At 45.4% G+C, this 24,651-nt stretch overlaps 1 protein-coding gene across 1 annotated transcript in view; it reads left to right on the forward strand.

Annotated features, from left to right (window-relative positions):
* The window catches only part of maml3 (mastermind-like transcriptional coactivator 3), a 419,116-nt gene that overhangs the window by 203,581 nt on the left and 190,884 nt on the right, over nt 1–24,651 (forward strand). The window lies entirely within an intron of this gene.

Genomic DNA, 24,651 nt, shown 5'->3' on the forward strand with positions numbered 1-24,651 from the left:
CCTCCCATCCCCCTTTTACCTCCCCCTGGACCATGACCCCACCGTGGCCTCCAACCTCATAGTCCCCCAACCCCGCACTAGCCGCCTCTACCTCCTTCCCAAGATTCACAAACAGGACTGCCCCATTAGACCCATCTTTTCAGCCTGTTCTTGCCCCACAGAACTTATTTCTTGCTACCTCGACTCTATTTTTTCTCCCCTTGTCCAGTCTCTTCCGACCTACATCTACGACTCTTCTGACGCTCTCCACCCCTTTAACAGCTTCCAGTTTCCCGGCGCTAACGGTCTCCTTTTTACCATGGACGACCAGTCCCTCTACACCTCCATCCCTCACCAGGACGGCTTGCGGGCCCCCTGCTTCTTCCTTGAACGGAGGCCCAACCAGTCCCCATCCACCACCACCACCCTTCTCTGCCTGGCTGAACTTGTTCTTACGTTAAACAACTTCTCTTTTGACTCCACTCACTTCTTCCAAATAAAAGGTGTCGCTGTGGGAACCCATATGGGTCCGAGCTATGCCTGCCTTTTTGTGGGACATTCTTTGTTCCAGTTCTACTCAGGTCCCCTCCCTCACCTCTTCTTCCAGTACATTGATGACTGTAACAGTGCCGTTTACTGCTCTCGTCCCGAACTGGAAAATTTAATCAACTTTGCTTCCAATTTCCACCCTTCCCTCGCCTTCACATGGTCCATCTCCGACTCTTCCCTTCCCTTCCTCAACTTCTCTATCTCCATTTCTGGGGATAGGCTGTCTACCAATATCTACTGTAAGCCCACTGACTCCCACAGCTCCCTTGATTACACTTCCTCCCACCCCGCTTCCTGTAAGGACTCTATTTCATTCTCCCAGTTTCTCCATGTCCATCATGTAGATGAAAACATAAAATTACAAAGCGATATTGATAGATTTGGTGAGTGGGCAAGACTGTGGCAAATGGAATTCAATGTGGACAAATGTGAGGTCATCCACTTTGGATCAAAAAAGGATAGAACAGGGTACTTTCTAAATGGTAAAAAGTTAAAAACAGTGGATGTCCAAAGGGACTTAGGGGTTCAGGTTCATAGATCATTGAAGTGTCATGAACAGGTGCAGAAAATAATCAATAAGGCTAATGGAATGCTGGCCTTTATATCTAGAGGACTAGAGTACAAGGGGGCAGAAGTTATGCTGCAACTATACAAAACCCTGGTTAGACCGCACCTGGAGTACTGTGAGCAGTTTTGGGCACCGCATCTTCGGAAGGACATATTGGCCTTGGAGGGAGTGCAGCGTAGGTTTACTAGAATGATACCCGGACTTCAAGGGTTAAGTTACGAGGAGAGATTACACAAATTGGGGTTGTATTCTCTGGAGTTTCGAAGATTAAGGGGTGATCTGATCGAAGTTTATAAGATATTAAGGGGAACGGATAGGGTGGATAGAGAGAAACTATTTCCGCTGGTTGGGGATTTTAGGAGTAGGGGGCACAGTCTAAAAATTAGAGCCAGACCTTTCAGGAGCGAGATTAGAAAACATTTCTCAACACAAAGGGTTGTAGGAGTTTGGAACTCTCTTCTGCAAACGGCAATTGATACTAGCTCAATTGCTAAATTTAAATCTGAGATAGATAGCTTTTTGGCAACCAAAGGTATTAAGGGATATGGGCCAAAGGCAGGTATATGGAGTTAGATCACAGATCAGCCATGATCTTATCAAATGGCGGAGCAGGCACAAAGGGCTGAATGGCCTACTCCTGTTCCTATATTCCTATGTTCCTATCGCATCTGTTCTCTCGATGCCACCTTCCACACCTGTGATTCCGACATCTTTTCCTTTTTCCTCAACTGAGGATTCCCCGCCACTGTAGTTGACAGGCCCTCGACTGTGTCCGTCCCATTTCCCGCACTTCTGCCCTCACCCCTTCACCTCTCTCCCAGAACCAAGATAGGGTTCCCTTGTCCTCACCTTCCACCCCACCAGCCTCCACATTCAACATATCATCCTCCGCCATTTCCGCCACCTCTAGCGCGATGCCACCACCAAACACATTTTCCCCTCCCCTCCCCTTTTAGCATTTTGCAGGGACTGTTCCCTCCGCAACACCCAGGTCCACTCTTCCATCACCCCCAACACCTTCCTTCCAACGGCACCTTCCTGACCGAGCGCAGGAGATGCAACACCTGCCCTTTCACCTCCTCCTTTCCCAACATCCAGGGCCCCAAACACCCCATTCCAAGTGAAACAGCAATTTACTTGTGCTTCTTTCAATTTAGTATACTGTACTCACTGCTCACGATGCAGTCTCCTCCACATTGGGGAGACCAAATGCAGATTGGGTGATCACTTTGCTGAACATCTCCGCTCAGTCCGCAAGCATGACCCTGACCTTCCGGTCACTTGTCATTTTAATTCCAAGTCCCACTCCCACTCTGACCTCTCTGTCCTTGACCTCCTACACTGTTCCAACGAAGCTCAATGGAAGCTCGAGGAACAGCACTTCATTTTTCGATTAGGCACTTTACAACCTTCTGGACTCAACATTGATTTCAATAACTTCAGACCATAACACTGCTCCCATTTTTTTTGTGGGACTGCAGGTGCTCGTAATGGTTCTGCTATTGCCATTTACTGCTCCTCTAGACCCATCTTTTGTTTTTTTAACCTGTCTCATTATCACCCTCCTTGCCTTGCACCATCATCCCTTTTGTCATTTAATCACTCCTGCCCTCCACTCTATCACAGACCTTCCCTTTTGTTCTTCAACCCCCTCTCCTCCCTCCCCCACCTTTGCTTTGCTCTGTACTTGCTTGAAAACTGTTAACTCTTTAACTTCTTCCAGTTCTGATGAAAGGTCTTCGACCCTGAAACGTTAACTCTGTTTCTTTCCCCACAGATGCTGCCTGACTTGCTGAGTATTTCCAGCATTTTCTCTTTTTATTTCATTTGCCTTTTGAGTTGGTAGGAGAGCTCTTGGAAATTTGGTGTTGAACTTCTTGTCGATATTTTGTTTTATTTTTTGCGCAAATATATACACAGTGGACCCCGAATTTCCACAGGGCCAGAGATGGACTCCCGGCAGAAGTCAGCCGTCCAGCCCAAACATGGCTCATGATGTTCGAGGGGGCGGGACCAGGAATTTCCTGGGCACCGACCTCTCTAACACACGGCTACCTAGATGCCAGGATGAACTCGGGTTCACATCCTTTGAGTGGTGGAAGCAGGGCCCTGGGGGTTGTGGCTTAGACCACAAGTTAAAATCCCGGCAGCGTGATTCCTTTCAACCCTAGTTTAAAAGTGGCCTATCGGAGTGATCTTACATTTCCATGACTGGGTGGTTTCAACTGCAGCACCAGCAGCTTGCATGTGCAGCTTTTCGCACCACCTCCCTCCCCCCCACACACCCCGCCCCCTCTGGTGGGTGCCTGCTGCTGCTATTATAATGAAGTGACCCCGCCCTGACCCCGGCAGGATCAAAAGTGGAGTTCATCGGAGCCTGCTCCACCAGCGGAGCTGGGCCAAGGATTTTCAGCCTCATGCATGCCAAGCCTTGAATCTGGACTACTTTGTTGAGAGTTAAGCTTGATGCCACGGCATCTTCCTTAGAAGTTAACAGCAGGGGTTCGGAATGGAAATATTGACAGAGAGTGAATGAGCATTATAATATCCTTGAGGCACCACTTCTTCAGAAGCCACATTTAGTTAATTTTTTTGAAAAATGCGAGGAACTATTGGTGCTGAGCTGTTATGCGTCTATTGAGTTCCTCTGATTTTAAACCTTGTTAGCACAAAGTGGACTCTTGGACATGCAGTTCAAAGACCTCAAATCGAGAACTGAAACTGCTTTCAAAACCAGGCCATTGATCTCTTGGAAAAAGGTAAAACAAAAAGGGATGGGCCACTGATGATTTCAGTTTTGAAGATTTGCCTCATTATTGCTTAGGTTACTTTAGAATTTCTTCATGCTATTCACCACAGCAGCAGCCAGCGAGTGACCAACCCTGAGGTATCTAGCAACGCTGTTCTATAACCAACCTCTGAAGAGCAGAGTGGAGCGATTTACACTTTGAGTGAAGAACCATGGGTGGTTCTGCCACTCTTGTCACATCACATTGGAACTCCAATCCTTTCTGCAATCTTATAAAATAAGAACCAAATTCTAAGTGAGACGGCAAATATTAGACAGTTATGTGAATGTGGATTTCAGGTTCGATTCGAGAGTAACGTTCTATAGATTTTGTAGCAGGGAATAGGCTGAGCATGAATTGTAAACTAGTACATTTTAATTTCGTAGAATCATAGAATGTTACAGCACGGAAGGAGGCCAATTGGCCCGTCGAGTCCGTGCCAGCTCTCTGCAAGAGCAATCCAGCAAGTCCCATTCCCCCGCCCTATCCCCGTAGCCCTGCAAATTTTTTCCCTTCAAGTACTTATCCAATTCCCTTTTGAAAGCCATGATTGAATCTGCCTCCACCACCCCCTCAGGCATTGCATTCCAGATCACAACCACTCGCTGTGTAAAAACATTTTTCCTCATGTCACCTTTCGTTCTTTTGCCCATCTCCATAAATCTATGTCCTCTGGTTCTTGACCCCTCCGCCAATGGGAACAGTTTCTCTCTATCTACTCTGCCAGACCCTTCATGATTTTAAATACTTCTGTCAAATCTCCTCAACATTCTCTGTTCTAAGGAGAACAACCACAGCTTCTCCAGTCTATTCACGTAACTGAAGTCCCTCATCCCTGGAATCATTCTAGTAAATCTCTTCTGCACCCTCTCTAAGGCCTTCAAATCCTTTTGAAAGTACGGTGCCCAGAGCTGGACACAATACTCCAGTTGTGGCCGAACCAGTATTTTATAAAGGTTCATCATAACCTCCTTGCTTTTGTACTCTGTGCCTCTATTTATAAAGCCCAGGATCCCGTATGCTTTCTTAACTGCTTTCTCAACCTGCCCTGCCACTTTCAACTATTTGTGCACATATACCCCCAGATCTCTCTGTTCCTGCACCCCTTTTATAACTGTACCCTTTTGTTTATATTGCCTCGTTCTTCCTATCAAAATGTATCACTTCACACTTTTCTGCGTTGAATTTCATCTGCCACGTGTCTGCCCATTCCACCAGCCTGTCTACATCCCCTTGAAGTCTATCACTGTCCTCCTCACTGTTCACTACCCTTCCATGTTTTGTGTCATCTGCAAATTTTGAAATTGTGCCCTGTATATCCAAGTCATTAATGCATATCAAAAAAACCAATGGTCCTAGTACTGACCCCTGGGGAACACCACTGTATACCTCCCTCCAGTCCGAAACGCAGTCGTTCGTTACTACTCTCTGTTTCCTATTACTTAGCCAGTTTCGTATCCATGCTGCCACTGCCCCCTTTATTCCATGGGCTTCAACCTTGATGACAAGCCTATTATGCGGCACTTTACCTTTTGAAAGTCCATATATACCACATCAACCGCATTGCCCTCATCGACCCTCTCTGTTCCCTCATCAAAAAACTCAATCAAGTTGGTTAAACACAATTTGCCTTTGACAAATCCATGCTGGCTTTCCTTAATTAATCCACACTTGTCCAAGTGACTGTTAATTTTGTCATGGATTAGCGTTTCTAGGTTCGAGTTTAAACTGACTGACCTATGGTTGCTGGATTTATCCTTGCACACTTTTTTGAACAAGGGTGTAACATCTGCAATTCTCTAGTCCCCTGGCACCACCCCCTTATCTAAGGGAGATTGGAAGATTATGGCCAATACCCCCGCAATTTCCACCCTTACTTCCCTCGGCAACCTAGGATGCATCTGTACTGGGTGACTTATCTACTTTAAGTACAGCTAGCTTTTCTAGTACCTCCTCTTTATCAATTTTTAGCCCATCCAGTATCTCAACTACCTCTTCACTTATTCTGACTTTGGCAGCATCTTCTCGCTTGGTGAAGACAGATGCAGAGTTCTCATTTAGTACCTCGGCCATGCCCTCTGCCTCCATGCGCAGATCTCCTTTATGATCCCTAATCAGTCCCACCCCTCCTCTTACTACCCGTTTACTGTTTACATGCCTGTAGAATACTTTTGGATTCCCTTTTATGTTAGCCACCAATCTAGTCTCAAACTCTCTCTTTGCCCCTCTTATTTCCTTTCTCGCTTCCCCTCTGAACTTTCCATATTCAGCCTGGTTCTCACTTGTATTATCAACCTCACATCTGTCATACTCCCCTTTTTTCTGCTTCACCTTACTCTCTATCTCTTTTGTCATCCAGGGAGCTCTGGCTTTAGTTGCCCTACCTTACTCCCTCGTGGGAATGTATCTAGACCGTACCCGAACCATCTCCTCTTTAAAGGCCGCCCATTGTTCACTTACAGTTTTGCCTGCCAATCTTTGATTCCACATCCATTCTCATCCCATTGAAATTGGCCCTCCTCCAATTGAGTATTTTTACTTTAGAGTGGTCCTTGTCCTTTTCCATAGCTATTCTAAACCTTATGATACTACGATCGCTGTTCCCTAAATGTTCCCCCACTGACACTTGCTCCACTTGGCCCACCTCATTTCTCAGAACCAGATTCAGCAATGCCTCCTTCCTCATTTGGCCGGAAATGTACTGGTCAAGAAAGTTCTCCTGAGCACACTTCAAAATTCCTCCCCCTCTTTGCCCCTTACGCTATTACTCTCCCAGTCTATATCAGGATAGTTGAAGTCCCCCATTATCACTTCTCTATGGTTCTTGCACATCTCTTTAATTTCCCTGCAAATTTGCTCCTCTATATCCTTCCCACTAGTTGGTAACTTATAGACGACACCCAGTAGTGTAATGGCGCCTCTGTTGTTTTTTTAATTCTAACCATCTAATTTAGGCTTTGTGTATATTTGTTTATGCAAATGTGGTTGACTTGGGAAATAAAATTCTGTCCCACTTCCCAGAAATAGTGTTAGCATGAAGGACTGTTAGGTTCTGTTAGATTAACTATAAAATGAGGCTAATCTATGGCCTCCAAGGAACACTGCTGTATCTGCTCCCCTCCCCACATACAGTTCACCAGTCTGCGTTCCATTCTCATGCTCCTCTTTATATCCTTGTGTCAATATCTCTCTTAATGCAGTACTAAATGTCTACTGAAGACAGTACTCATCTGTCCCCTTGCTGTTTCTTGCACTGATAGTACTGAGACCCGCTTTGTCATTTTTGTGCTGGTATAACTTTATGCTAACACCTGCCCATTTACCAACTCATTTTATAAACATACACTGCTTGAATTACCATCATTCTATTTTGTTTAATTGAAAAGAGGTGACTGCCCAGTCTTTGATGAGGGAAATTCTTGATTCAATACAAGTAAAAGAGGATAACATTATAGTTGCTTTTATATTTCATGACAACCAGACATTGGGAGCCAGTGCCACTAATATACCATCTAGTCATAGCGCAAAATAAAAGCAGCTTACAAGAGCCGAAACCTTCTAAAATAAGATGGAAGTAAACTACCACTGAAAATTGCTATGCATGTATGCAATAAGTGGCAGGTACTTGGGACCAATGTAACTGAGACTCAACTCAGTAAAGCTGCTCCCGCAGATTCTGCTGCAATGCACCAGCCATTGAGTACAATGGGGTATCAGAGACAGTGCTAGATTGGTACCAGTGTTGTTGTGGACATTATTGTTGAATTTTTCATACAATCATTGGATTTTCAGGTGTTCTGCATCCTTAGATTGAAACCCTGGTTCATTCATAATGTAGCATGGGACTTGCAAAACTCTCTTGATTGCATTACCTCCTTTAATATCCATGTTTGCGATTTTGAATACAGTTGGAGCCAATCCGCTGATGGAAGAGTGGCCTACAAAATTCTTACAGACTTTTTTTGAGTTTGATTTCTTCTGGTCAATTTTCGAAAATACGAAGAAAGACTTGAAAAATTGGGAGGGGAGGGGAGCAATTTTCGTCTTCGGTGTTCATCGGACAGTGGGCAGAGCAATCGCGCCATGCACTCGCTAAAATTTGCCACAGGTCAACGATCGAGGGGGGCGCAAGATCTGATAGCTGCTCCGTAGAGACGTGCCAGAGGTGGGTCTTTAAGGAGGAGCTGGCAACGCATGAGAAGATCTTTGTGGAAACAGCAGGAGCAGTCATTATTGGCAAAGAGGACTTTAAACTTTTTTGGAGCAGCCTGCAGCGGTTCCTTTAAGGACCACTGATTTGGCTGCCCAGTGCTGAGTTGGACTGGGCGGAGTATGCGGAAGACCAAAATTGCATTGGGGTCCTAAATATGACCTAGGATCCCGATTTGAATATTTTAATGAGGCTCCCGCCTGTTTCAGGCTGCCTATTTCAAGGCCCGCTCAAAAATCACAACAGGTGGTCCCCGGGCAAGAAGACAGCGATACCTTTTTCAAAAAAATTTGTTCTGTTACCGCCACGTTCTCACTGTCAAACAGAGCGATTGTGAGACAAAAAAAATCATCCGCAGGGTATTCCCCTTAGAGACGAGGAGATTATGTGGTGATATGATATCGGTGTTTAAAATTAGGAAAGGTATGGGACAGTTTCCAGTGATTGAGGGGTGTAGGACGAGGGGACCTAAAATATAAGATCAATTATGAGAGTCGTAGAACAGAGAACAGGAGAAACATTGTTATGCAGAGGGATGTAAGGCTGTTTAGTGCACGACTGGAGTAGAGACCATGGCAACTTTTAAGAATAGGTTAGTTAGGTGGTTGAAGGAAGGGAATAAAAGTATATGGGAACAGGACAGGCACATGGGATTAGAACTACTGCTCATGTGGAGGATAAAAACCTACAGAGACTGGTTGAGTTGAATGGCCTTTTTCCATTTTGTAATTTCTATATAATTATCTCTTTTTGTGATCTCCTGAAGGCATTGACATTTGCTGGAGTATGGTTCCAAATAGTACCTCACTCATGTCACCATTATTCATATATAAGTCAGAACAATGAAAATTTACATGGGGAGGAGGCTATCACATCTAAACCTGATCCTGTTCTCACTCAACATATATACACTCTCTTCCAGTAGATGTTGCTGGATAGCAATCAGGAATGGAAACCTTGGCCATTTTTTTTCCCGCTGTAACCTAGAGAGGCACTGAGGCCCAATTGTATCTCCCTCTGCCACCCCAAATGCTGGCTTACTCAACACAGACTTGTGATCGAATCTGGGATCTTCCTGGTCTGTATGGCTCAGCTACTCATTTTGCAAAGCTGCGAAGCCAGGATTGTCAAAGCTTTTTGTCTTTGTAGACTGCTTAGATGCATATCACAGAGCCTTGCGGGTGAATACAAAACTTAAATCCATGTTCCATGTTCCCATTAATTGGCATAATTAAGCTGCCGATATCATTGATATCATCAGGTGATCTCACTGAAACATATAAGATTCTGAGGGGGCTTGACAGGGTAGATGCTGAGAGGTTGTTTCCCATGGCTGGAGAGTCTAGAAAGAGGGCGCATAGTCTCAGGATAAGGGGTCATTTTTTAAATTCATTCATGGGATGTGGGTGTCGCTGGCAAGGCCAGCATTTATTGCCCATCCCTAATTGCCCTTGAGAAGGTGGTGGTGAGCTGCTTTCTTGATCTGCTGCAGTCCGTGTGGTGAAGGTTCTCCCACAGTGCTGTTAGATAGGGAGTTTCAGGATTTTGACCCAGCGACGACAAAGGGAAGGCGATATATTTCCAAGTCAGGATGGGGGGGGAGCGTGCAGGTGGTGTTGTTCCCATGCCCCTGCTAAGTGGTAGAGGTCGATGGTGTGTGAGGTGCTGTCGAAGAAGTCTTAGCGAGTTGCTGCAGTGCACCCTGTAGATGGTACACACTGCAGCCATGGTGCGCCAGTGGTGAAGGGAGTGAATGTTTGGGGTGGTGGATGGGGTGCCAACCAAGCGGGCTGCTTTGTCCTGGATGGTGTCGTGCTTCTTGAGTGTCGTTGGAGCTGCACTCATCCAGGCAAGTGGAGAGTATTCCATCACATTCCTGACTTGTGCCTTGTAGATGATGGGAAGGTTGGGGAGTCAGGAGGTGAGTCACTCGCCGCAGAATACCCAGCCTCTGACCTGCTCTTGTAGCCACAGTATTTATGTGGCTGGTCCAGTAAAGTTTCAGGTCAGTGGTGACCCCCAGGATGTTGATGGTGGAGGATTCGGCGATGGTAATGCCGTTGAATGTCAAGGGGAGGTGGTTGGACTCTCTCTTGTTGGAGATGGTCATTGCCGGCACTTGTCTGGCGTGAATGTTATTTGCCACTTATCAGCCCAAGCCTGGATTTTGTCCAGGTCTTGCTGCATGCAGGCGCGGACTGCTTCATTATCTGCGGGGTTGCGAATGGAACTGAAAACTGTGCAATCATCAGCGAACATCCCCATTTCTGACCTTATGATGGAGGGAAGGTCATTGATGAAGCAGCTGAAGATGGTTGGGCCTAGGACACTGCCCTGAGGAACTCCTGCAGCAATGTCCTGGGGCTGAGATGATTGGCCTCCAACAACCACTACCATCTTCCTTTGTGCTAGGTATGACCTCCAGCCACTGGAGAGTTTTCCCCCTGATTCCCAGCCAGTTAAGACTGAGATGAGGAGGAATTTCTTCACACGGAGGGTTGTGAATCTTTGGAATACTCTACCCCAGAGGGCTGTGGATGCTGAGATAGATGGATTTTTGTACTCTAGGGTAATCAAGGGATATGGGGAGCGGGCCGGAAAGTGGAGTTGAGGTAGAAGGTCAGCCATGATCTTATTGAATGGCGGAGCAGGCTCGAGGGGCTGTATGGCCTACTCCTGCCCCTATTTCTTATTTTCTTATGATACTGACAGACCTTGGTATTCTGATTTAGATTTATCCAGTAACTAGGCAACAGTGCTTAGAACAGCCCTTTCCAAACCTCCCAAGCAACAAGTTCAAACAGGACAAACCAGCCAATAGGAAAGATACATCTAATGTGAGCTTCATGGACTAGATGGCCAGGGCTTGTAGGTCACATGTGGGGCACAGGCCATAGTTTGGACACCCCGTGCTAAGCCATCTGAGAGCACTTCGCACAGATGTTGTGTAATTTTTTTTCCCAGATCTCTAAAGGTACCCCTCCCTTCCTAGGCTTGTACTTGAATCCAGATATGCCCCTAGGGGAAGATGGAAGAGACCTACAATCCTGACAGAAGAGGGGATTGTCAGACTTCATAATTATTACCATTGGGGAGCCCTGGTTGAATTGCCACTTATAGACTTAATTCCATCTGTTGGATAAAGATGTCTCCTGATATCTCTATCCTGGCATTTCCTGCCTGAGACACTGACCTGAGCCAGGGCAGTTTGGAGTTTGAGGACCTTTCGAATTCTGAGATGGACTTTCCGAGGCTGATTTCATAATTTTGTTCAATTTATATTCCTATGGCTTCAGAAGGTATCAAGGAATCGAGGCCTGTGTTTGGCACCTAAAATATATTGCGGGTGAATTTCCACGATGGTGTTTACACCATTTTTCTGAGGTTTCCACTTCTCTTCCGCCAAAATTACAGCAGATGAGTGGGAGATCCCCTGTGGAAATTCACCCCCATTATTTTTGAGCAGAGATGGACCTCGATACATGAAACGGTGCCCAATCATCAGGCTGTTTCCCTGCCTACCTCCAGTAATTCCCTAATTCCAGAAGCCTCTTGGAAAGACTGTGGTGCAGGTGCCATCTTGTATTATATCATCTGAACCGATCTGAAAGTTGAAAACCAATCCAAGATGCAGTTTTGCCAAAGGTTAAATTGAGCAAGACTCAGAGGGACTAAATGGTTTGCTGGTACTGGATTTGGAAATTCCATTGGGTCCCTGACTGAGTTTCGTAGGATTACTGGGGTTATGCTGTTTGTAGTGTGTCATTGCATCCTCTGAGCTAATTCACATGTATGTTATTAGAAATTGAGCAACATCACAATGATGGTGACATGAGGACTGAAATAGATCAGGTTCTGCTTTGTCTGATCTATTCCTAGTTTTAGTTGGGAAAGAAGCTTGAGCCAACTGACGGGAGCTGCTGGGAATGCTGCACCACTTTAAGGACTCCACCTGAGCCACAGAAATAATCTTTGTCAGGACTGGGTGGCTTAGTGGGCTAGTACTTTGTCCTTTCACCTCTGGGACCTGGGCCCATGTTCAGTCCAGACTCCTTTCTAAAGTGCTAACTGTAAGGGCCTTGCATGAAATTAGTTTGAGCAGTTCCAATCCACTTCCCAATAGGTACAGGTCCACAGCAGAAAAGTGTCTACTATTCAGCACAGATTGGTGCAGAAAATAGAAAACACCCCACAGGAGCAGTCGGGGTGCAATGTGCTCTGGTTTTAGGGTTGAGGCAGAGTAGAGGGAGCTTTACTGTGCACTGGCCGCACTATACTGAGGCCCCTATTACTCAACTAAATAAAAGCAAAAACTGTTTTCTTGAGGTTCATTCTGCATGAGGGAGACAGGTTCCCATCAGTATATGCAAATATATGTATGTTCCAAAAAAGACCTCTAACAGTTTTCAAAAATTAAGACAGATAAAGGACAGAAAGATCAATACAGGTCTCTTCTATATCTGGAATGTTTCTCCCACGGAGAAGCTTCTTGGTGTCATGCATCATCTTCCAGCTTGGAGGCCTGGGTAGCTGGGGACAGAGGCTACTTTACAGCTATATCACTGCCAGTGTCTGCTGCTTATAATTGTTTAACCTGACAGTGCAGATCCTTCCTTTGAGATTTGAAATCTGCAATCAGACAGTTGGATTTTTGTTTTGTTTTGTATCCAGTCAGATGACCAGATATATTACAGGCCACAGTGTTCCCAGGCTAAGGATGGCAAAATCATCCAGGGTTCCAGCTTGTTTTTGACATTCAGTGACACCTTCTCGCAAATGGATGTGTGGACACCAGATGAGAACAGAACTCTACATGGATGAAATGTCCTCTATGGTTATACTGGCTACTGCTCACTAAGCTCACAAATACACAATGACTACTTGGATGCATACATGCCGACCGTCAGTAGGGTAGAAATTGGATCTTGTTGCGCCCATTTTACACGTTCAATTTCAGGGACCAATATCCTGCACCTTAAGGTTGCCTGAAAAACCTGAAAATTAGGTCAGGCCGTTTTCAGGCCTCCCTGGTGGCAGCCAATAACAGGCCTTAGGTTCCTTAAATACGTAAATTAGGTCCCATCACAGAAATTGGACAACGATGAATGGGGCATCTTCAGCGGCCACTGCGCCTTAAGCAGCAGCTGCCAATGAGAGGTACATTTTTGTAAACAAAATTTAAAAAAAAACCTTCCTGTGGAGCCAGGAGGAGCAGGCGTGTTGCCCCGACTACACAGTCGTCATGACCGCCACCGCTCCCCCTCCTTCCCCGGGGCTTACCTTTGGGCCGTCGGAACCATCCGGATCAGACCTGTACTGTACCCGGCAGGAGGATTGCTGATAGCCTGGCGCGGCTAAGGGATACGATCGCCTACATGCAGGACGGGGGTGGGGGGGTGAACACCCGCCTCATCGGAGTGGACCAGGAGAAGGCCTTCGACGGAATAACCCACACGTACACGATGGAGGTGCTCTCCAAAATGGGGTTTGGGGAGCGAATCCGCAATTGGATCCGACTGCTCTACGCGGACATCCATAGTCCTAATCAACGAGTGGGAGTCGGAGAGCTTTCCGATCAGATCTGGAGTCAGGCAGGGCTCTCTCTGCGGTCTTGCTCGTATGTGGTATCAAGCTGTTTGCCGCGTCCATCAGGAAGGACGCAGGTATCAGAGGGTGACGATTCCAGGCAGCGGAGGCTCTCAGGTTAAGGCTTCCCTGAACATGGACGATGTCACCGTCTTCTGCTCCAAACAGCAGTCGGTGCACAGACTGATGGGCATCTGCGACCGTTTCGAGCTGGCCTCAGGAGCCAGAGTGAACCGAAGTAAGAGCGAGGCCATGTTCTTTGGCAGGTGGGAGATCTGATCCTTTGTCCCCTTCTGGGGATCTGGTTCGAGGGGGATCCATGCCTGCACCAAAAACTGGGAGGAGCAGGTTGCCAAGGCCAAACAAAAGCTTGGTATGTGCATGGGGCGCTACTTCTCCATAACCGGCATGAACTTATGATAAGGTGTGAGGTGCTCGTGGTGTTGCTCTACGTGGCCAGGGTCTGGCCCATTCCCCAAAACTCTGCCGTCACAATCACCCAAGCTATCTTCCACTTTGTCTGGAGGTCCAAGGTAGAACGCGTCCGCAGGGTCACCATGTACAAGTCCCCAGACAAAGGGGGGAGGAGTGTCCCCAACGCCGCCCTGATCCTGATGGCCACTTTTGTGTGTGGCTGCCTCAGGGTGTGTGTGGAACCCCAGTACGCAAACACCAAGGGCTCAATTTTCAAATCGAAGTCCAGGTGCATTGAGGGTGGGGGGTCAGCGAAAATTGGGAAAATCCCGCGCGGTTGAGGAACCCGACTCCAACCCGCCGACTTCCGCGTCTCACACAGACACATCTGTGTGCCCGCGCGGTTCTGGAATCCGGAAGTCCCGCTGTGATTAAAGCCCTGCCTGACTCCAGATCTGATCGGAAAGCTCTCCAACTCCCACCCGTGATTAAAGCCAGCGGGACAATATTTAAAGAAGCAAATGTACCTCCTTAAGGTACTTTATTTGTTACATATTAGGTAGTTACAACGATTTTCAACTTACCTGGGTGGCTTTCCTACGGCTTCCGATTCATGCCTAGTGAAACCTGATGGATCAGGCAAAAATAAACTAAATAAATTAAATAAAATAACATTTCCATAAAGTTAAAAAAATAAATAAACCTAGCTTTCAAACGATCCCGCCTGCATCCCACTGCTCCGATGCCCGATGTCTCACTCTCCCAATGTCTCTTCTCCGACATCTCTTCTCCGATGTCTCTCCCCCCAACGATGTCCGTTGTTCCCCCTGATCTTTGTGTGCCCCCCCAATCTTTGTCCCCAGATCTTTATGCCCCCCATTTTTGTCCACCACTAATCTTTGTGCCCTCCCCTGATCTTTGTTCCCCACCCCCACTCTCTGTTCCAGCTCCGGATGACGTCTCTCTCTCTCTCTCCTCCCCGCCCCCGCCCCTACCCCCCCCCACCCCGGCGTTGCAGCCCCTGTCGGCAGCCAGCCTGTCAATCAGGCTGGCTGCAGGGTGAGAAACCCAGAAACAAGATTAATGAGCATCAATTACCTTGCGATCGCGTGGGGAACGGTAAGATTTTATTATCCGGGTTTGCCATGCGGCCATTGACAACCACCCCCCCACCGCTGCCATCCTGCTGCCATTTGGAAATTGAGCCCCAAGTGTCACTATGTGCTGAGTTTCTACCTGTCCAACACACTGAGAAGGCTGGGTCTAGCCACGCTGGCCGAGCAAAGGCAGGTCATCCCATCCAGCTGGACCGTACTGGCTCCCACCCCCACCCCCCACCTCAACCTGTCCCAGGTGGAGAAGTTCCTGAGGAGGAACCCCTTCGACCACAAGGCTGTCAGACAGTGGTCGACACGGAACGTTCTTAGAGCCCTGCAAGGAAAGGAGAGGGTGGATCCAATCGGGCAGTTCCCCGACCAGATGGACGATGCCATTTGGCAGAACGTCTCGAAGCCAGAACTGAGCAACAGGCACCAGGATGTAGCCTGGATGGTGATTAGAAATTCCCTTCCAGTGCGGTCCTTCCAACACGCACGGAATCTCGACGTCACCATGAGCTGCCCTCGAGGCTGCGGCGGAGAGGAGACCATCGTCCACCGCTTGATGGACGGCCTCTTCGTGCAGAGGGTGTGAAGACAGATGCGTTGGTATCTGTCCTGGTTCATTCCCAACAGTTCAGTAACACAGGACGCTGTGCTGTATGGGCTGTTCCCTGGGATGCACAGCAAGACAGATATCAACTGTGGCTGGAAGACCATCAACTCGGTGAAGGAGGCCCTTTGGTCCGCCTGAAACCTGTTGGTCTTCCAGCTGAAGGAGCTGTCCACGACCGAGTGTTGCCGACTGGCACACTCCAAGATCCAAAAGTACATACTGTGGGATGTACTGAAGCGAGAAGCGACCTATGCAAAGACTGTATGGAGAAAGGCCACCGTGTAAGGCCATCGCACTTTGTATTGTACACAATGAATCATAAGAAATGTACTGTGCATGAATTGTAATATTGGGATCATATTGTGTACGAACTGTATTGTATTGGTTTGAATTGTACTTGTTTGGAATTGTGATATTTACATTGGACTGTGTGTATCACTGCAGGGAGTGTACTATAGACCCCCAAACAGTCCAGAAGGAGATAGAAGAGCAAATGTGTAGGCAAATTTTTGAGAAGTGCAAAAACAGTAGGGCAATAATAGTAGGGGATTTCAACTACCCTAATATTAACTGGGATACAATCAGTGCAAAAGGTATAGAGGGCACAGAATTCTTAAATTGCATTCAGAAGAACTTTTTTAGCCAGTACGTAGCAAGCCCAATAAGAGGGAGGGCAGTTCTGGATTTAGTTTTAGGGAATGAAGCTGGGCAGGTGGAAGGAGTATCAGTGGGAAAGCATTTTGGTAGTAGTGATTATATTTCAGTTAGATTTAGCATAGTTATGGAAAAGGACAGAGATAGAACAGAAGTAAAAGTTCTAAATTGGGGAAAGGCCAATTTTACTAAGCTGAGAAGTGATTTAACAAAAGTGGACTGGAAAGAGCTACTTGTAGGTAAATCAGTGTCAGAGCAGTGGGAGGCATTCAAGGGAGAGATTCAACGGGTTCAGAGTAACCATGTTCCCACAAAGAAAAAGGGTGGGACTGCCAAATCTAGAGCCCCCTGGATGACAAGGAGCATTCAGGGTTAGATAAGGCAAAAAAGGGAAGCTTATGTCAGACACCAAGAGCTTAATACTACAGAAAGCCTAGAAGAATATAGAGAGTACGGGGTGAAATTTAAAATTAGGAAATTAGGAAAGCAAAGGGAGGGCATGAAAAAATACTGGCAAGTAAAATTAAGGAAAACCCAAAAATGTTTTATAAATACACAAAGAGCAAGAGGATAACTAAGGAAAGAATAGGGCCTACTTGAGACCAAAAAGATAACCTATGTGTGGAGGCGGAAGATGTTGGTATGGTTCTTAATGAATACTTTGCATCTGTCTTCACAAAAGATGAGGACGATGCAGAGATTGTAGATATGGAGGAGGAGTGTGAAATATTGGATGGGATAAATATAGTGAGAGAGGAAGTATTAAGGGGTTTAGCATCTTTGAAAGTAGATAAATCGCCAGGCCCGGATGAAAGAGAAGCAAGGGAGGAAATAGCAGAGGCTCTGACCATCATTTTCCAATCCTCCCTGGCTACACACATGGTGCCGGAGGATTGGAGGACCGCTAATGTTGTACTGTTGTTTAGAAAAGGAGAAAGAGATAGACCGAGTAATTATAGGGCAGTCTAACCTCGGTGGTGGGCAAATTATTGGAATCGATTATGAGGGACAGCACAAATCGTCATTTAGAAAGGCACGGGTTAATCAAGGACAGTCAGCATGGGTTTGTTAAGGCAAGGTCATGTCTGACTAACTTGATTGACTTTTTTGAGCAGGTAACTAGGAGGGTCGATGAGGGTAATGCGTTTGATGTAGTGTACATGGGTTTTAGCAAGGCTTTTGATAAGGTCCCACATGGCAGACTGGTCAAAAAAGTAAAGGTCCATGGGATCCAAGGGAAACTGGCAAGTTGGATCCAAAATTGGCTCAGTGGCAGGAAGCAAAGGGTAATGGTTGACGGGTGTTTTTGCAACTGGAAGGCTGTTTCCAGTGGGGTCCCGCAAGGCTCAGTGCTAGGTCTCTTGCTTTTTGTGGTATATATTAATGATTTGGACTTGAATGTGGGGGGGCTTGATCAAGAAGTTTGCAGATGATACAAAAATTGGTCGTTTGGTTGATAGTGAGGAGGAAAGCTATGGACTGTAGGAAGATATCAATGGACTGGTCAGGTGGGCAGAAAAGTGGCAAATGGAATTCAATCCAGAGAAGTGCGAGGTAATGCATTTGGGGTGGGCAAACAAGGCAAGGGAGTACACAATAAATGATAGGACACTGAGAGGTGTAAAGGAACAAAGAGACCTTGGAGTGCATGTCCACAGATCCCTGAAGGTAGCAGGACAGGTAGATAAGGTGGTTCAAAAGGCATACGGGATACATTCCTTTATTAGCCGGGGCATAGAATATAAGAGCAGGGAGGTTATGCTAGAATTGTATAAAACATTGGTTAGGCTACAGCTTGAGTACTGCATACAGTTCTGGTCACAAGAAAAATGTGATTTCACTAGAGGTGGTATAGAGGAGATTTACGAGGATGTTGCCAGGGCTGGAGAGTTTTAGCTATGAGAAAAGATTGGATAGGCTGGGGTTGTTTTCTTTGGAACAAAGGAGGCTGAGGGGAGATTTAATTGAGGTGTATAAAATTATGTTGGGACCAGATAGGGTGGATAGGGAGGACCTATTTCCCTTCAAAGAGGGATCAGTGACCAGGGGGCATAGATTTAAAGTAATTGGTAGGAGGATTAGAGGGGAGCTGAGGAGAATTTTTTTCACCCACAGAGTGGTAAGGGTCTGGAACTAACTGCCTGAAAGGGTGTGGGAGGCAGAAACCCTCAACCCATTTAAAAGTATTGAATGTGCACTTGAAGTGCTGTAACCTACAGGGCTATGGACCAAGTGCTGGAAGGTGGGATTAAGCTGGATAGCTCTTTTTCAGCCGGCATGGACACAATGGGCCGAATGGCCGCTTTCTGTGCCGTAACTTTCAATGATTCCATCTTTAAATTCTATGAAATAAAGTATATTTTGAAATTTAAAAAATTTGAGCTGTCGGAACCAAGGCGGGTAGATGGAGTTAAGACACAAATCAGCCATGATTTAATTGAATGGCGGAACAGACTCGAGGTGCTGAATGGCCTACCCCTGTTCCAGTGTCCCTTTAATTTTATTGACCATTCACATTGTGGAGTTGATGAGTGTTTGAACATGGTATGAAGCAGCAGCACATTGTAATTCTGAAGCTTGGCTGATCCAGATTTTACCTATCAACTCAGCGTTGCAAAAATTTGTGTATCTAATTTAAGAAGATCATCATTGTAGGACTTTATTGGGTAGGGGAGAGAGGTGTGACAGCCGCAGTGCTTAATCATGTTTCAAGTAGGTAACAATTCTGCATTATATTTTTTTATATAATACTTGAGCTAGATTATTGTTATTTAAAGTTTGGTTTCAGATTAGCTGTATCTTTAAAAGTTTATTTGTTTTTGTGTCAAATATGCAGCCAATACACACAACTCGCCAGATTCAGCTGCTTTTCATCTATCCTAGATGGTTTTCCACCTTGAAGTTGTTGCCTATATTCAGAAGTTAATTGTATTAGAAGATTAATTGATGTCTGGGTTAGTCCTTTTTGAACTGTTGATATATATGAGTTTGCAGACTGACTGAAGTAGACAAATTCATTAGGCTAAAAAGTCCAGGCCCCTGTGGGTGGAATCCTGGCAGGGTGTGGGGTTGGAATTTAGGGAAGAACCTGGATTCACCAGTTTACCACCCCATGGAACTTACCCTGCAAATTTAGACCTGGTGAGGGGTGAGTGGGCACATCTTCCGCCCATTCCACTGATGTCCCAGCAGCATTTTAGGGATTCCCCGGGAATTCTGCCTGCTGCAACCCTCTTCCATCCTGCAAGTCCCGCACCATGTTCTGTTGTGGGCCTGCAAAAGTCCCGAAGATGACTATTAGCAAAATTGATCACTCTGACCGTCAAAATGTTGGCAAAAGTTCTCTGTGGGAACATAACCTTTATTTTTAACCTTGATCTTTTCAAAAATATTATTAATGTTCTCCTAATTACTCAAGTGCATAACTGCACCCTATTTCAGAGGCTAAACCAAAAAGCTCCTAGGTTTGATCCAATGATATGTGCTGAGTAACATGATCTCTGCCAGGGTCTCATTGGAGACGCTGTTATTTGACTCAGTGTCCTGAGGCAGGGAGAGGAAAATCAGCTAGGCTTCTCAGCCTTGATTGCTATCCAGTGACTCCTGCTGAAAAAAATGCATGTGTGTGTGGATGTCCAGTGAAGACAGGATCAAATTAAATTTGACTGTGATGCTCCTCCCCCACCCCCCTCCCACCCCCCCACCATTTACAATGATTGTACAGTCTGCCGGTGCTCGCTGTCTAAACTCATGCCTGAAGAATGGCCCACTTGGGCCAGATACCGAGGGATGTCGGAGCCTTCTTTCAGTATGAGCCATTGACTTCAGGAAAGGAAAAGTAGGGGAGAAAGAAAAAGGAAGTGTGATTGACAAGATAATATGTTAAGCATCTCTCAGTCAATTATATTGTCAGCAGTGGGTCTGAATGTTAAGTGCATTGCTGCTCTCCGCCCCCCCCCCCCCCGCAACCATCTAGAGAAGTGCTGTGTCCTATTGCATTCTAAATCCTAGTTGCTTTCTGGTATTTTAAAGTTCCAGTTTTAAAGCCCATCTAGGCAGGAAGCATATGTTCTCATCTTAGTCTGTCCTCATATATATCATCTAGCATGACCGTTACACTTGAAAGTGTCAAAGTCTGTGTCACATTAGCAAGCTGATTGACTCAAGTATCATATCGATAAAACAGCAACAAATCATAGTTTGAACAATTAAGGAACCAAACAATGAACGAGTAGCGTCTTAAAAAAAGAAAGAAATTACCATCTGATTGACCTCAGGAGGTCCCTAACGGCATTTAGAATTTAGGGCCTTAAAGAACAGGTGATTTTAAACATAGCTTTACCTAAGCATCAGAATAATACATTATGCATTACATGTCGTAACGCTCGTATTGTTACAAAATTATGTTTTCTCTGGCTTACTGTGAGCAATGTCACAGGAACTCCACACGTATGGTGTAAACCTATTTAGGTCTGCGTGAAACCAGTTTAGTTTCCTACAGAAATTCCATTGGCTGTATGGGAGTGCTTACTGTAAACCCATTGGGTCACATGGGCATGATCCAGGGCATGATCCCTAAGGACAGCCTGGAACAATCTGGGATAACACTCCCAACAGAAATGGGAAACGGTTGTGGGGATGTTGCTGTGTTTACAGTGTTTAATTCCTTACTTACAAGTGAGCAAGAAATTAAACCATACAAGGATTTTAATGATGTGATTACGTAAGCCCTGCTGATTTGTTTAGTCTTGAAGAGACGTTTAAAATGACAGTAATTTCAGTCGTTTTCCTGTTTAAATAAAATAGTAGAAACTATCAGATTCGGAGCTGCTGTATTTCCAGTTGCCATGTGGATTCGATTGTTTCTACATTTACAAATATTTTAACATCTGCCCAAGAGACAAGATGATCCTTTCAACAATTTTGGTTGTGTGTAGAAGGTCAGAATTTGAATTAGCCATATTCTACGTGTGAGCTCACTCCCATTTCATTTGTCAGAATTTTAGAGGTGGCCAGCTTTCTGCTAAATATTTCTGATAATAAAAATCGTACATGTTTCCCATTTCTTGAAAACTGGGGCCCCAGCAGATACTTTCTGGAAGAAAGCCAGGGATGAATTAGGAATTAACTACTCCTTGAAGGAATACTTAAAGAAGACTGTGGAAGATTAGTGAACTGTGGCTTACTGGGTTTGAGAATGTAGTTGTCCTTTTAGAGATACTTAAAACAGTTGCGTAAATGCAAGCAATAAGATAGTTATGCATAACAGTCTTCTTACTGTGTAACATAACAAGTAGAGGCAAAAAGAGGCAGAGTGTAGCATAACCGGTCACTTCCTTTGCATAGCTGAAATAACTGTCCTCTGAAGTCACAGTGGCAGCCAGTGAAGTGGGGGGAGGTGCGCTACACCGAGCTTAGTCTGTTGCTATAGTAACGTCTCCTTGGTGTTTTTTTGTTGTTTTGGGGGAGGAAATGGATTGGGATCCGTGGGGCACTGAGCAGAGCAGCTTCTGCAGCCATTAGCAGCTAAAAGCTGCACCAACTGTCTTGCCCTTAAGACTGTGCTCTTTTGTGCGGTGCTTCAGCTCCCTAAGTGTTATAGTAATAATTGTTTGTATTGGGAGTGCTGTTGTTAGGTTTCTGGTAGAGGCCAAGCTCATGGGAGAAGATTTGAGATTTTATAAAATAAAAGCACCCTTTCAATACTATGATTTTGACAGAAGGGAAAATCATCTCCATTTTGGAGAGGAAGGTGTCTGGAATAACTACAGTCACAAGCGCCACAATGACATTTTCGTGACGCAAGCAATGCCATTACATCACCTGTCGATCAACATTAGGAATAAAGCTTTCCCTGTTCATTGTTGCACAGGAGATGATGTCTTATTAAGGTAACAAGTAACAAAGAGACATTTTGCTTCAGTTTGTAAAAGCTAAACAACAGTGAGTGGCGTTTAGCTAAAAGAAAACCGCTCCATTGATATTGAGCAGCATAACCCATGTGAACCCGAAGGGCAAATAGGTTATCTTCTCTCCGGCCACACAAGCAGATAGCAAAACCAATATCAATTTCAAGTATACAGAGCTTTCACTAAGAAGCTGGTTCCTCCATGCTTTTCTCATGAAGATGTGTGGTTTTATTTTGTGAAAACAAACCAGTGCTTCTCTATTATGTCTGACATTAGAATGCCACCGAAAGACGTTAAACAAAGAAGAGAGAGCTCAGTTTACTGAAAAATAAACCGCTAAAGCAGCGATGTCCAAATTATGGCCCATGGGCCATGTGTGACAGCCCCCCAAGTCCTAGAAATCCAGTCTATGAAGCCCAGGCAACCCATTCCTATTTTCACTTAGGTTGAGATGAAGTAGGGAGGGAGGAGGTTCGTGTGGAGCATAAACACCGGCACAGAACAGTTGTGCCGAATGGCATGCTTCTGTGCTGTAAATTCTATTTAGAGTACTGTGCACATTTCTGGTCTCCATATTACAAAAAGGGTGTAGAGGCACTGGAGAAGGTACATAAGAGATTTACACGGATGATACCAGAACTGAGAGGTTATAACTATCAGGAAAGACTGAACAGCCTGAGGCTCTTTTCTCTAGAAAACAGAAGACTGAGAGGTAACCAGATAAAGGTCTTTAAAATTGTAACCAGATAAAGGTCTTTAAAATTATGAAGGGGTAGATGTAGAGAAAATGTGTCCACTTGTGGGGGATGTTGGTGGGAGTCCAATACTAGGGGTCATAAATATAAGATAGTCACTAATAAATCCTCTAAGGAATTCAGGAGAAGCTTCTTTACCAACAGAGTGATTAGAATGTGGAACTTGCTAACACATGGAGTAGTTGAGGTGAATAGCATAGATGCAATTAAGGGGAAGCTAGATAAGTACATGAGGGAGAAAGGAATAGAAGGACAAGCTGATAGGTTGAGATGAAGTAGGGAGGGAGGAGGTTCGTGTGGAGCATAAACACCGGCACAGAACAGTTGTGCCGAATGGCATGCTTTTGTGCTGTAAATTCTATGTAATTCTTATTCACTGTTTGGAGTTTGTGGGCTTGTAGATTTGGAACAGGCTGTCCTTAGGACTATTGCCTCATTGGTGGATAAATGCTAAGTCAGACACCACAATCTATTAGTATCAGTTACTTGCAATATGTGGAAATTACTGGGAATGTGGATTGAAATATTCTATGATGCCCCCCCCCCCACCTCCCCATTGTGTGTACCCATGCACGCCACATAGATAAAAGGCTTGGCATTCCTGCACTGGAGATCGTAGACAATACAACCCATGAGCAAGCAGGGCTCATACCTAATTTATCCTATTCACGCCAGATATTTTTGATCTTGTTTTGTTGTTGAACTATGTTCATGAGAAGTGAAGGGGGAGGGAGAAGAGGCAAGTCTCCTTTTCGGCACATGGTATCGCTTTCAAGGGACAGTGTATTGGGCCAGATTTTGCTGTGAAAGTAATAGTGAGGCTAACAGCGCTCACCGTTATCAATGTGCAAATCGGACAGCAACTTCTGGCAATTGGAGATGCACAGTTAAACGTGAAAATCGGGAAGTTGCTGTCCGAGACATTCTCCCCTCCGTAAGCTGAGCGAAAATGACATCTCGCCGTCTGGATCCCCATTCAAATGTATTGAGCAGCGTGAAGTTCCTGTAGTGACGTAGATACGGACTAAACTCACTGCAAAAAGTTAGGACTTGTCTATTCCAGTATAAGTACCCTTTTAACGGTGTGGTAAGTCTTAATTACTGCCCAACAACCTCTCTGGCACTGAAAATTAACTTTTACAAGTGTGAAGTCTCATTACTTCAGATTTTAATTGTTGTTGGAGATTTTTTAAAAAATTAAATAACTTTTATTTACTTTTTCTTTCTGTATCTTTTATCTCTCTCTCTTAAACCAAACTTTCTTTCCCTATCTTTATTTCACTTTCTGTACCTGATTCGACAGTGAATTCACTATTCTAACTACACTTCCTGGTTCAGACTCTGCGCTGCTCATTAACGATTCTTCAATCTGTTTGGTTAAGGAGGCACACAGTAGCTTGCCCTGTTCACACAGGTCCCAGATGCCCTGTAGAGGCCCCGTTTTGATCCTCCGCTGACAGCAATGTGCCGTGCAAAACCGCATGGAAAGTGTATTGGCAAGTGCAAATCTAACGAATGGCTGCCA

The sequence above is a fragment of the Heptranchias perlo genome, chromosome 1 (assembly GCF_035084215.1).
Source record: "Heptranchias perlo isolate sHepPer1 chromosome 1, sHepPer1.hap1, whole genome shotgun sequence".
Lineage (NCBI taxonomy): Eukaryota > Metazoa > Chordata > Chondrichthyes > Hexanchiformes > Hexanchidae > Heptranchias > Heptranchias perlo.